This window comes from Phymastichus coffea, unplaced genomic scaffold, assembly GCF_024137745.1.
Source record: "Phymastichus coffea isolate CEN01 unplaced genomic scaffold, Cenicafe_Pcof_1.1 PCOF00002, whole genome shotgun sequence".
Taxonomy (NCBI): Eukaryota; Metazoa; Arthropoda; class Insecta; order Hymenoptera; family Eulophidae; genus Phymastichus; species Phymastichus coffea.
In genome coordinates this window covers 7557569-7570398 of record NW_026706813.1, presented here as the reverse complement: position 1 = coordinate 7570398, position 12830 = coordinate 7557569, and the positions used below count along the sequence as shown (strand labels likewise).

At 42.3% G+C, this 12830-nt stretch overlaps 1 protein-coding gene across 8 annotated transcripts in view; it reads right to left on the bottom strand.

Moving 5' to 3' along the window:
* The window catches only part of LOC131663753 (glutamate [NMDA] receptor subunit 1), a 1362975-nt gene that overhangs the window by 38182 nt on the left and 1311963 nt on the right, over positions 1–12830 (bottom strand). The gene's annotated exons all lie outside the window — the stretch shown is intronic.

The window sequence follows — 12830 nt, the reverse complement described above, 5'->3', positions numbered from 1 at the left end:
GATTGAATAAACTTGGCTAATACCTAAGTTCTTTCTCTCATTGTGATCAACTGAGCAAATCCTCTCTCTTCCTATTATAATTCATGCTCGACTTACAGAATACTTCGCGCTATAAGAAACTTGGGCTGAATTATATTCTTTATAAGAAAGACTTTAGCTCTGCTTATGAGACAATTCGCACCATAAGAAACTAGGGCAAAATTTGTCTTTTCCGTGAATTTTACTTACATACTTGAATATGATAGATTAATCTATATACAACTTAATGTTTAAATATACATTATTTGTTAATTTATTTGTGGCAGGGCTGATAGCGATGTTCGCTAGCCCTGTGCGCGGCACTCTCCTCGCACAGGTGTAGCGGCCGAGCGTGGCTATGGGCGACATAGCATTCACGCGCTCGTGTCGTTGTGAGGCCTGGAGAGAGGAGAGCGCGGCCAGCGGAAAAGAGCGCGAGAAAGAGCGAGAGCGTGAGAGAGAGCTAGATAGGAAGAGGAGCAAGCGAGAACGCGGAAAGCGCGGCTCGCGCCGCGAGAATTAAGAGAGCGCTGACAGTATTGAGGGCAGTTGAGGAATGACCGTACGCTAATGAGGTCACGGCGCGAGATAAGTTAGACGACGCGCCAAGGGAGAGCAAGTCTAGGACGAGCGAGAGAGTATTTGTGTGGCGAATCTGCGACTGCTGTTGAGCAGCCCCACAGCGATCAAGATTAGACGTTCGAAAAGCCGATCCCGGCCGCTAGCTGCCAATCAGCCGCCGCCGGTGGTCCAGCGATCGCCGCTGCCAGCAGAACTACGATTACGGCGACGCCGCCTCTCCACCAGTGAACCGCGGGAGGAGCTACCCGGTGGATCTCATTCTGTTTGTTCCGCGATCTCTCTCTCACGTGCCAGCTCTCGCACGGCGCAACCCCGCAAATTGAATTATCGCGCGTGCTAGTTGAGTGAATGAGCTCCTAAAGTATTATAAACTTGTCGCGTACGATAGTTGAGCGACTACGCTCCTATTCGCCGCCTACTGTCACGTTCCGTAGATTGAGCGAGCGCGCTCACCATCGTGATTTGTAAGATTCCGTAGTTGTAATTTCGTTAGCGTAAATAAAGGGATCGCCTTTCTGTATTCATTCGATTTCTTCCATTCACCTTTCCCGTCATCGCGGTAGATTCGCGCCCGTGGAAGTCAGCGCCGGCTTCCTTTATTGGAAAAGGACCCTTAAATAACTCGCAGAGGACACAGTAGTGGTGCACTCGGCTGTGTCTGTAAGGATATTTCTTTCCCCTTTGCATATTTCATATTAATAATTAGAGTAAAATTGAAAGAAACGATATCTTACTCATTAATGCGACAAGACCACGAAAGTACAAACTATAAAATAAATTGTAAGTGATACGAATATCACAATATAAAAAGCGCTGTACAGTAAGGGCTGTAAAGACCCAAAGAGCAGAGATTGAGTACCAGTGATAGAGTGCTAAAGGAAGCACAGGAATCAGTAGTGCCAAGAAGTCAACCAAGTATTTAGCCAAGAAGTTAAGCAAGAACTCTACAAAATTCAGTCAAGAAGTCAGTCAAAACTCAACCAAGAAGTTAGCCAAGGAGTTAATCAGCCAAGCAGCCAAGTAGCTTAAGAAGTGGAACAAGAAAAAATCAATTAATATAAAATAAGGACGCGCAGGCTAAAAAGGAGTGAATTATACAATAAAAGAAAAAATAAGCAAACAAAATTTTTATTCGTAATTTATCTATCTCTCCAGATAGAATAATTCATAATAGATATGAATAATTCATAACTTCTATGATAATTCATAATGACAATCTTACTAGAATAAAAATTTGTACAAAATAGGATTTTCTCTAGGATAAAAATCCTATTTCACCTAAGCAGCTAATATGAGCTAATCAATGTTATGGTACTGACGAGATAGAGGGGATAATCTAAAGGAAATAGCTCCGACTCGCATCTATAAATACGCTCGTCGTATCTGACTCGTGGAAGTCTGAGCCCGAGGCTTCACCGAGTAGTGGTACGAGCTCTGTTTGAATAAAAATCTAGTTGACACCTACAATGAGTAATTCTTTAACAGTAACAGTCCTTACTCGTGACCTTATCCTATCCTTCATGATCTCGTGCTTAACTTAAGAGAGGAATAAATCCATTAAGCAAAAGCAGCCGAATCATATGTTTCACGCTCTCCAATTACAATTTATACTATACACGTCTGTAAAAATTGATAGCGACGCTATTGAGCTCAGGTCAGTAGATGCATCAGTTTCTTTGGCACTTTGCTAAATATATGGTAATAGACGAAATAGAAAGCCTATTTGAGAAAATCTTTTTTTTTAATTTTTTGAGTTATATTATTGGAAATAATTTGCATGTTTTTTGCATTATATATACGAGTGGTATTAGGGTTCTTGTAGATGTTTTAATTAAAAGTAAGTTAAATGTTTTAATAATGATTTCTATATTAATAGCTGATTTTAGGGGAACGTTACATTATAAGCGTTTCTCAATTAAAAAAGAACATTTTTCTAATCAACATTTGTATAGTTTTGACACACTACCGTCCATAAAGATTTGCCATCCCCTTGCTGAAATCATTAAAACTTTAGAGTTTTATGGCTCAGTTCCTATAAGAGCTAGAAAATCCGGCGGGGTCTCATTTGAAAGGTCTTGCCAAGACCTTTCAAATGTTGTAAAACATAATTGATTTTATTTGTTTTTTGTACAACTTATGACGTCATAAACAAATTATTTTTTTTTAATTTTTTCACATCAACTTCGACCCCAATTTATTTATATAACGGATTCTACAATGGAAAAACTGTATAAACCATTCGATAGAGCTTTCAAAAAGCTACAAAATCCATATCCGGAAAATATTTTTACCTTTATTTTTTATGAGCTATATGGTGTTTTATACAAAAACAAAGATTTTCAAAAAATGGGCTGTATTTTTTTTATTTTCAACTCTAAAGAAAAAACTCTCACAAGAAAAAATGTAGTATTTTGCAAGAGCTATCAAATGCATCACACAGAATTTAAAAAAAAAATTTTTTTTTCATGTTTTTTAGAATTGAAATTTTTCTAGAAAAAAAACTGAAATTACATATATTTAATAAAATTAGTAAGTAACTAGTATTTATAACTGAATGGGCTTACAAACAATGATAACAAGATACATTTATTGTATTCGACGTTTGTAGTACAAGTACACATAATCCAAGACTCACGGCACCCGGACTTGCTGTTGAAACTCAAAAAGCGTATGATGTTAAACTTAGTGTTACTACGATAAAGAGACGACTTCGTGAAGATGGACTATACGGTCCAATAGCAATTAAAAAGCCTTTACTAAAACCGATTAATAACAAGAAACGATTGGCTTGGGCCAGAAAACATAAAATTTGGACCATTGATGATTGGAAAAAAATTTTGTGGTCTGATGAGAGCAAATTCGAGGTTTTTGGTAGTAAACGCAGATGTTTTGTGCGGAGAAAAAATAAGCAAAAACATTTAGAGAAAAATATGTGTGCTTCGGTTAAACATGGTGGCGGCTCAGTAATGGTATCGGGTTGTTTTGGTGGTTCTAAGATTGGTGACCTTTTTAAAATTGAAGGCAAGTTGAAAAAAGAAGGTTACAAAAAAATTCTTGAAAAAAATGTTGTATCTTCCGGAACAAGAATAATTGGTCGCAAATTTACGTTCCAACAAGATAACGACCCAAAGCATACTTCAAAGTTATGTAAAAGTTATCTTGCTCAATTGGAGAAGAAAAAAAAATTAGTTGTGATGGAATGGCCACCGTACTCTCCTGATCTTAACCCTATCGAACTATTGTGGGATGATCTAGATAGAGCTGTAAGGAAGGTAGGACTTACTTCCCAGAAGGATCTTTGGAATATCTTAGAAAATGAGTGGAAAAAAATAAGTGCAGATACTTTAGAGAAACTTGTAGCACGAATGCCTCGAATTTGTAAAGTAGTTATAGCAAACAAAGGTGGACATTTCGATGAAAAAAACGTTTAAATAATTAGTATTGTTTCGTTTTTGTTTACAACTGAAATTTATATTCAGATTGTGATAATATATTAATTACAAGCGTTATTAGTATTATAAAAAATGAAATTATTATTGTTATGTTATTATTGAAACGTTGTAATAAATAAATTTTGTAGAAAAATTGTAACCAAATTATGTTAATCTATTCTGAGTAAGTAATAAATTATGGTTTAATAAATGTATCTTGTTATCATTGTTTGTAAGCTCATTCAGTTATAAATACTAGTTACTTACTAATTTTATTAAATATATGTAATTTCAGTTTTTTTTCTAGAAAAATTTCAATTCTAAAAAACATGAAAAAAAAATTTTTTTTTTTAAATTCTGAGTGATGCATTTGATAGCTCTTGCAAAATACTACATTTTTTCTTTTGAGAGTTTTTTCTTTAGAGTTGAAAATAAAAAAAATACAGCCCATTTTTTGAAAATCTTTGTTTTTGTATAATACACCATATAGCTCATAAAAAATAAAGGTAAAAAAATTTTCCGGATATGGATTTTGTAGCTTTTTAAAAGCTCTATCGAATGGCTTATACAGTTTTTCCAACGTAGAATCCGTTATATAAATAAATCAGGGTCGAAGTTGATGTGAGAAAATTAAAAAAAACAATTTGTTTATAACGTCACAAGTTGTACAAAAAACAAATAAAATCAATTATGTTTTACAACATTTGAAAGGTCTTGCCAAGACCTTTCAAATGAGACACCGCAGGATTTTCTAGCTCTTATAGAAACTTAGCCATAAAACTCTAAAGTTTTGATGATTTCAGCAAGGGGATGGCAAATCTTTATGACGGTAGTGTAACAGTTTTAAGTCGTTAAGAGTATAGCGTAATTAATACTAGCAAGAGGTCTGGTGTTAAATCAAGACGTGATAATACTTCGAAATATTTATTGTTTATACCATTGACAATTGCAAAGTCAATCAGATCGGGTTGGTTATTCATATCTGTTGGTCAATATATTGGTTCTCCAATGGAAACTGGATTGCAATTATTTTGTTCTAATATTTTATATAGAAATATTATGCATAATCAAGGTGAATATATTCGTGGAATTGATGTCTATCTTTGCCTATGAATGTTGAAATTGTTGATCTTAATTCCCACTACGAATACTTCGCATTATAATTCAATCCTACTATAAACTAATTCCGAAGTCGGTTCCGTTTTCTTTTATTATTATTTTTCCGGAGGGCAATAATTAACTGATACTGTTATCAGCCGCTGTTCGTAATTATTGTTTATTATAACATGTAACGAGGGAGATAAATCTGAAAATGGGAAATTTATTTAAGAACAAACTTCCACGATGCAGAGCAAACCGCCCCTCCGGTAAACACGTATGATAATACGTGTATTCGCCTTAACGTCAGATGATTTATCCTAGTTGTCTTCTATCGATCGGAGTTGAACTCACCTTAAGTCACGTGTCTTGTTACACTTGATGAGTTTTAAGTGTGAGCGACTTTACTCCTAATTTTCTTAATCCCCTAGATGTAATTGGATTAAAACCTAACCCTGTTTCAAATACTTAAGCTACTAGGAAAATCAAATGACGAAAACGGCGAATAAATTTAACAGACTTTAATTAATAATAAATCACTACAGTCTTTGTTGGGCCGAAAGACTGACGCAAGAAAATAGGATTTTACAATTTAATTATTTTCCGTGAGAAAGAGAGAGAGAAGATTCGAATTCTACCGCGAACTAACGCTCAACCCGAATACAAAAAATTAACGTTAAGACGATTAAACAAAATACCGAATGTATTTTGTATTGCTTAATATGACGGAAGGTGCACCTACCATGCTGTGCAATTACGGTGATCAGCCGTAATTGTTGTTGCAAAATTATCAACTGCCGCTGCACCTCGATTAATCAGCTGCACTGCCTCAATTCGCCTTTATATGCTGCAAATCTGCTGCTTTTGCACCGCTGCTTGCTGCTGCAATAATATTGTTGCACCCACGCACGTAATTGTTCAGAAAACTAATTATTTTTGCGAATCAAAGTGCAAAACACAAATCGGCGGTAAACTCGCGTGAACAGCTGAGGCGTAACTGCTTATTCAAAAGATCGTGCGCCCCCTCTCTCTCTCTCAATAGTTCGAACTAACGTGCGAGAAGCAGAATCGCGAACGGTTCGATTAATTAATTCGACTACCATTGCAGCCCCCTCCAAGTCCTGACTACCCGGGCAGGACGAATACCCGCGATTCTCCGCCATCAGGAACCTGAAAAAAATAAAGAAGGAAAGGGACCAAATAACAAACTCCCTTCTTTATTTTTGATAAGTTTATTGGCCTCCAGGGCCTACATTATCGTTTGGATACACCTGGCGCTCGATGTTTCGGGTAGCGCCAGTGTGTAGCCTTCTTCGGGCACCGCTGGGAGTTGGTCACCCCAGCCGTGGCGGTCGCACGACCATCTTGTGACCTGACCACGATGGTGGTATCTGGAGCCATACGCCCGTCCACATGGACCGTGAGCATTGTTCCAGCGTCAGTAGCTCCCGGGGCTCTCTTCTCCTGAGCCGGCGCCGGGAGCACTGCGGGGGACTCCTGTCCTTTGTCTACCCGCAGCAGGGCCTCTCCGTAGGCCTTCTGACGCGGAGCCATCTCTACTTACTCCTGGAGCAGTTCTTCTGCGCCCTGGCGGCTCATGATACGTCTCTGGTGCTCCTGCACCTGAGACTGGAGTTCTTGAGCGAACCGCCAGGCATTCTCCACCTCGTTGATCCCCAGACGTACGTGTCTGAAGTCGAGGAGGAGAGTAGGCCCCTCCGGGATGCGGGGGTGGTTGCAGACCCAGTGCAATGCCCCACAGGTTTCCCTGGATCCTGGGCACTGGCTCGTACTGTCCGACGTCTGGGTTATGCCGGACTCGAGGGTCTGCATCCCCTGGTTCAATGTGGACTTGGGACCCTCGACACTGTCCTTGTCCTCCGTCTGTGTCGAAGCGTCCCGGGAAGCCTTCTTCGGCGCGACCCACGATGAGTCCCGGAGAACGTCTGCCACCAAAGCATTATGTCGTTCCCGTCGGGTGGTCCCCTCCAACTGGTCCCTGGCGAAGCTCCGCAGATCTTCAATTAACTGCGTCGCATCAGGGTCCAGTTGCAGATCTAACAGCATCTGAGTGACCACCTCGAAGGTCTCCTCCTCGACGACGATTCTCCGGTCCATCTGAAACATTCAAAACAAAAAATCTCGGATAAATCTTCCTGCGCGAAGAAAAATCCTAATATACGCCGCATCCCACCGAGTTATACGTTTCCTCACGATTCTTTGCGGGAACGTCCTAGCCCTCGTCGGTTACCGTTCGGGTTTATCGGCCCAACCGTCCTTTGCACGACGGTTTCGAGACCTATCTCTCCCTCTTGTTTCCTTCATAGGAGAGTTGATGCTTCTTATTGGACCGGTGACCGTCTCTGGGACTTTCGAGGTCGACCTCGACCTCTCTTGGTTGGAGCAGATACCGGTAAATCCGACATCTCGGTGGAATCCTTATCTACGGCCGTGGGGGCTGCTAATTCGATCCGCTCGCTATCCGATAAATCTCTCCCCGGATCTTCGCACGCGTTCGCGGAATCGTTCGCCTCCAACGGTTGTTCAACTTGCGGCTCGCGAGGATTGATGACCTCCTCGCTTTCCTCATCCTCACCCGGACCGTAGTACGGTTTAAGGTCTTTGGCATGGAAGAGCTAGGACAGGATCTCCAGCTGATTGCCTAGTCTGTACGTGTTGGAACCACAAACCTCTTCAATCACGTACGGACCGGCATATTTCGGCGCCAATTTGGCTGAAATGCCTTGGGCAGCCGAAGAGAGAATCCTGTTCCTCTTCCAAACCCAATCTCCGACCTTAAACTCGGGTTGCCGTCTCTTCCGGTCATAATAAGCCGCCTGACGCGCAACTTCCTCCCTTGACTTGGAGTTAGCTCTCTCCCACAAATTAGGAAGCTTCTCCATATGTTCGGCCCAATCTTCCACAGCCTGACCCTCCGAACATTCAAGGGCCTGCTGATCTTGGGTTCTTCTGAACGTCAAAGGAGGTACCGGCTGACGCCCAAACATGAGCATCGCAGGACTATATCCGGTGGCGCTATGAGTTGCCGAGTTCAACGCGAAGTTGAACTCTGACAGGTGTTCATCCCAGCTCTTATGATCACGGCTTACGTAAGACGTGATCATGGTCTTGAGTGTCCTGTTTACTCGCTCTGTGGGATTCGCTTGGGGATGATACACGGGAGTCAAAGCGCGCTGGATGCCGTTCATCTGCAGGTATGAATCGACCTCCTGATTCTTAAATTCGGTTCCATTATCCGACAAGAATACCTCTGGCGCACCAAACCTAGTGACGATCCTCTCGTGTAATTCCCTTGCGATTGTCTTCCCATTGGCCTTGCGTATCGCAACACACTCTACCCAGCGAGTAAACAAGTCTACAAAGACTAAGATGTACTCAAAACCTCGAGAGCTTTTGGGAAATGGACCAGTGATATCACAGGCCACCACCTTCCAGGGTCGTGACACTTATCTACGACTCATCAGCCCGCATGGTGCTCTTTGTTCCACCTTGCATTGCTGACACACCGGGCAACTCTTTATGTACTCCCTGACCTGATCATACATCTTAGGCCAGTAGTACAAGCGCCTAGCCCTGGAGAACGTACGCTCTCGTCCCTGATGCCCTGCTGTAGGAGCATCATGGACCTCCTGGAGCACCTGGTGCCTTTTCTCCCTAGGCACCGCAAGCTTCCGCGCTTCATCGTTGTCGATGGACCCTTCACTGTCCTCGTCAGGCTGATAATGATATAGCCTCCCTCCCACTACCTTCCAAGTAGGGTGAGAGTATGGGTCTTGGCATACTTTCTGGTATTGTTGCAAATACCAGGCGTCAGTGGTCTCCGGCCGACTATTTATGGCACTCACTTCAATCCCCTCCTCCTCATAGGCCCTAGACAATGCGTCAGGCACCACATTGAGATCCCCTTTTCGATATTTAATATCGAAGACATTGCCTTGCAATGCTAGCGCCCATCGCGCTAGTCTTCCCGTGGTATTTCTCATATTGTGGAGTCATTTCAGGCAGCTATGATCAGTGATGACCCTGAAGTGATGCCCTTCAATGTACGGCCGGAACTTTTCAATAGCCCATACCACTGCCAAGCACTCTTTTTCTGAGACCGTATAATTTCTCTCAGCGCTGTTGAGTGATCTACTAGCGTATTCTATCACACGCTCTTCTCCATCGACATCTTGCGTGAGAACTGCCCCGATCCCAAGATACTAGACTGGGTAGTATTTCTATTTGATGGGTCGAGCATTACCAACGTCTATTTCGTGCTCAACCCCCACGGCACAGCCTAAAGCCTGACCTCCGTCAGGAATCAATCCATTAACGAGGTCTTCTATTTCCTCCAGCTATGTTTTCGTGGCCTCTCACAGTCCTACCGGTGCGAGAAATGCCGTACCATCAATTCCAGCCACTTCCATTGGTACTTTCACTTGGGCGTCCTTAAGCCATAACTCATCCTCGTCGGGATTCAAAACTGCGCGGAACTCTCTTATAAAGTTAGCGCCTACGTAGCAGTTGTCCGTGAGCAGTGGCGTAATGGCGATTCTGATTTCCTTCGTGATTCCTCCTACTTTAAAGGGGAACATCATGTGACCCATTATAGGGCATGGTCGCCCATCAGCGAGCCTTACATCGCCCGCTCTGGTCACATTCAATCCGAGTCCCATCTCCGATGCCAATCTTAGCCCTAATTGACCCATGACCGTGGATGAGTCACCGGTATCATAGAGTGCTCTAATTTTAAAGTCACCTATGTCTACCCGCAACCACCACCTGGTCTCATCCTCATGGTCATATCCACGAGTCGCATCTTTGCCTCCCATCGTCGTGCTTGTCAGCGGCTTTTTCCCTTCCGCTGCTGCGACGACGGCGGGCTTGCTTCTACTCGTGGATCCCATCGGCAGAGGAGCTTTTTGTGTGGAGAGGCTCTCCCTGGAGCCTTCCCCCTCCTCCACAATTTGTATGTGGCCATCTGGTCCCTCCAGAATGACCACTCCTCTATTCTGCCGAGGGCTGGCATCAGGTTCGATCGCCTTTTGCTCCAACATACTGCTAGGCACCGGGCTCTCTTGATGCCCTTCCAGGACCTGTTTGGATCCCTGAGTTGCCGACAACTTGCTGTTTCCCATCGGCGATCCGCAGCGAGAGGTCGAATCTACTGGAGGCGCGAAGATGGCCTCTTCTCTTCGCTCTCCTTGCCGTTTCCCTTATTGCTATCTGGGCAGAATTTACGACTAAATCCCAGTTTGCCACAAGCGGAACACTGGAGAGGCTTGGTGAATTCGATCTTCCGCGTTTGTCCTTCTCGCCGCTCGCCAGGAGACCTGGGAGAAGGAGAATTTTTCCTTCTCCCACGCCATCGGCTCTTACGCTGTTCTGGAGGGCTGCCTTGCTTTTCATGCACTTGCTGACGAGGTCCTGGTCAACGGGGGGCTCGCCGCTGCCGCCGTCCTTCTGATCCACGTGAATCCTCATGGCGAAGTTGGTCAGAGTATTGGAGCACTCAGCCATAGTTTTGGTACTGCTCCAGCTGGTTCTGACCGAGTCGGTCTCAACGTTGAGCAGCTGCCAGTCGGCCAGCTCACGCAACGCCAACTCCTCCCCGCACTCAAACTTGCGCAGGCAGGTGGTCTGCTGGGGCGTTAGCACCAGACCCTTGGTCAGTAGCTGTCGGCGAAGACACGAGTTCTCTTGGAGGATCTCGGTCTCACGCACCTTCCATTGCTTAAGGCGCTTCCAGTCGCAGACCGCGCGGTAACACTTGGCCAGACGCTCCATGCAGAAGGCCGCCACTTGAGTTGTCTCCGCAAGCTCTCCGCTGCTGGTGGCGGCTCCGGTCACCTTGGCCGGCGACTCGGGGAAGCAGAATCGCGAACGGTTCGATTAATTAAATCGACTACCGTTGCAAACATTACTTGCTTGAAGATAAATTTTACTAGTATGTGCACGTGTGTGTGTTTGTGAACGTAGTGATTTATTTTTGATGTTATTATAATTACTGTACCTCCATGTGCTTTATTGAGTGAGTAATTTATTTTATGCCCAGTATAGTTCGGTATGTTGAGATAGTTTTTGCTTGTAAGTGTGTTTTTGACATTAACGTAATGTCTATGTTTTCGTTAATTAAAGATTTTCTTAGTTCAAGATGTCTTTGCATACGTCCACTTGGGATTCAAATAGCTAGTTAGCTAGTTTTAATTTACTCATTGCGCTATTTTAATATGGTCGCCATTCTTTACATTAGCTGCTCTATCATGTATTCAAATTACTTCTGTTTATGTCGTTGGTGTGTTTATTTGGCTGTGCCTGTGTATTTATTTATTTTGTTTCTAAATCTGTCTTGCTCTGTCCGTTTTGTTTTGTCATTATTTGGGCGGATGTTTTGTTTCGTCTGGATTATAAATAAATTAGGTTGATTCCTGTTTAGAGTTAAAGTTTTCTCTTTTAATCTGAGGAATAATTTTTGATCCAGCTCTTTGAAAACTCGACATCCTTTGTAAAGTGAAGTATAGCTTCTCATCCGTATAGTCGGATGGATACACGAGGGAATCATAGTCCTTCCAGTCACGTGAAAGATATTCGTGGAAAACCTGGTTCCGAAACACCTCCAGGTCTTGTACCCTCATGTAAACTTGGAGATCATCGGCCTCCTGGCCATTATCCATGCTTGCATTACCGCGATTTCCGGTTGCTGATCAATCCATCACAGCAGCAGTTCACCCTTCCAAGCAAGTTTTGCCGATCCACCAAGATTAACCTATCCGATAAGCTGCTGGGCACGTTCACCTACACCTAATCCCAACATGTCAATACCGTGCGTAAACACAAACAATAAATGACGGTTAGCACGACAAACAATATACACTAATTCAATAGTCAGGCTTATCAAAGCACACGTGTCAATCTTACAAGCGCGGTGTCCGGTAATGCCTTACAAGCCTTAAAATATCTAGTTATTTGGTGATAAGAACATCATTTTCTATTATAAACTTAAATTTCAACTAGATTTTCATATAAACTTTAAATCTTATTAAATGTTCTTATGAACCAACGCTACTCTAAGATGAGATGTTTGCAGATTATTTAATGTTACTTTAGATTTAATTCAAATGGTCAATTTAAAAGTATTAATTTACTTACTATTATTAAAAATCAAAGTAAAGCGTTATAAAACGTTTCCTTCGAATTGCAATGAAAAGAAAAAGCATAGCATCAAGGGAAAAATAAAAATTTTATAATCTTCTCCCTTTATCGACTTGTGTACGCGAATGCTGCAGGTTTTTTATCCTGTATGTCAGTGGGAAAAAGTAAGGTAAAGAGTGAGTGCGTACTAATCGAAAAGACATAGGCCTAACCCAATACCAGTTACTTCACATAAGCTATAAATTACTAGTCTAAAAAATGCATCCATCCAAATTATTCTTCAGAATAATTCGTAAACTGCATAATTCTGTAAACTAAAGAAAAAATATTTAATTAAAATTAACGAAACGTCACAGTAGATTATTATGATTTATTTAAAACCATCATTGTCATATTACTGTAGTATAGGAATTGAATTCGGAAAATTATGTACTCACGGTAAAATGTTGTAGGTTGGATGTGACATGTGAGACAATAATCCCGAGTTTTTTCGCAATGTTTAATCGGTATAAAATTCACATTAATATCGTAACTTGCTCAGATGAC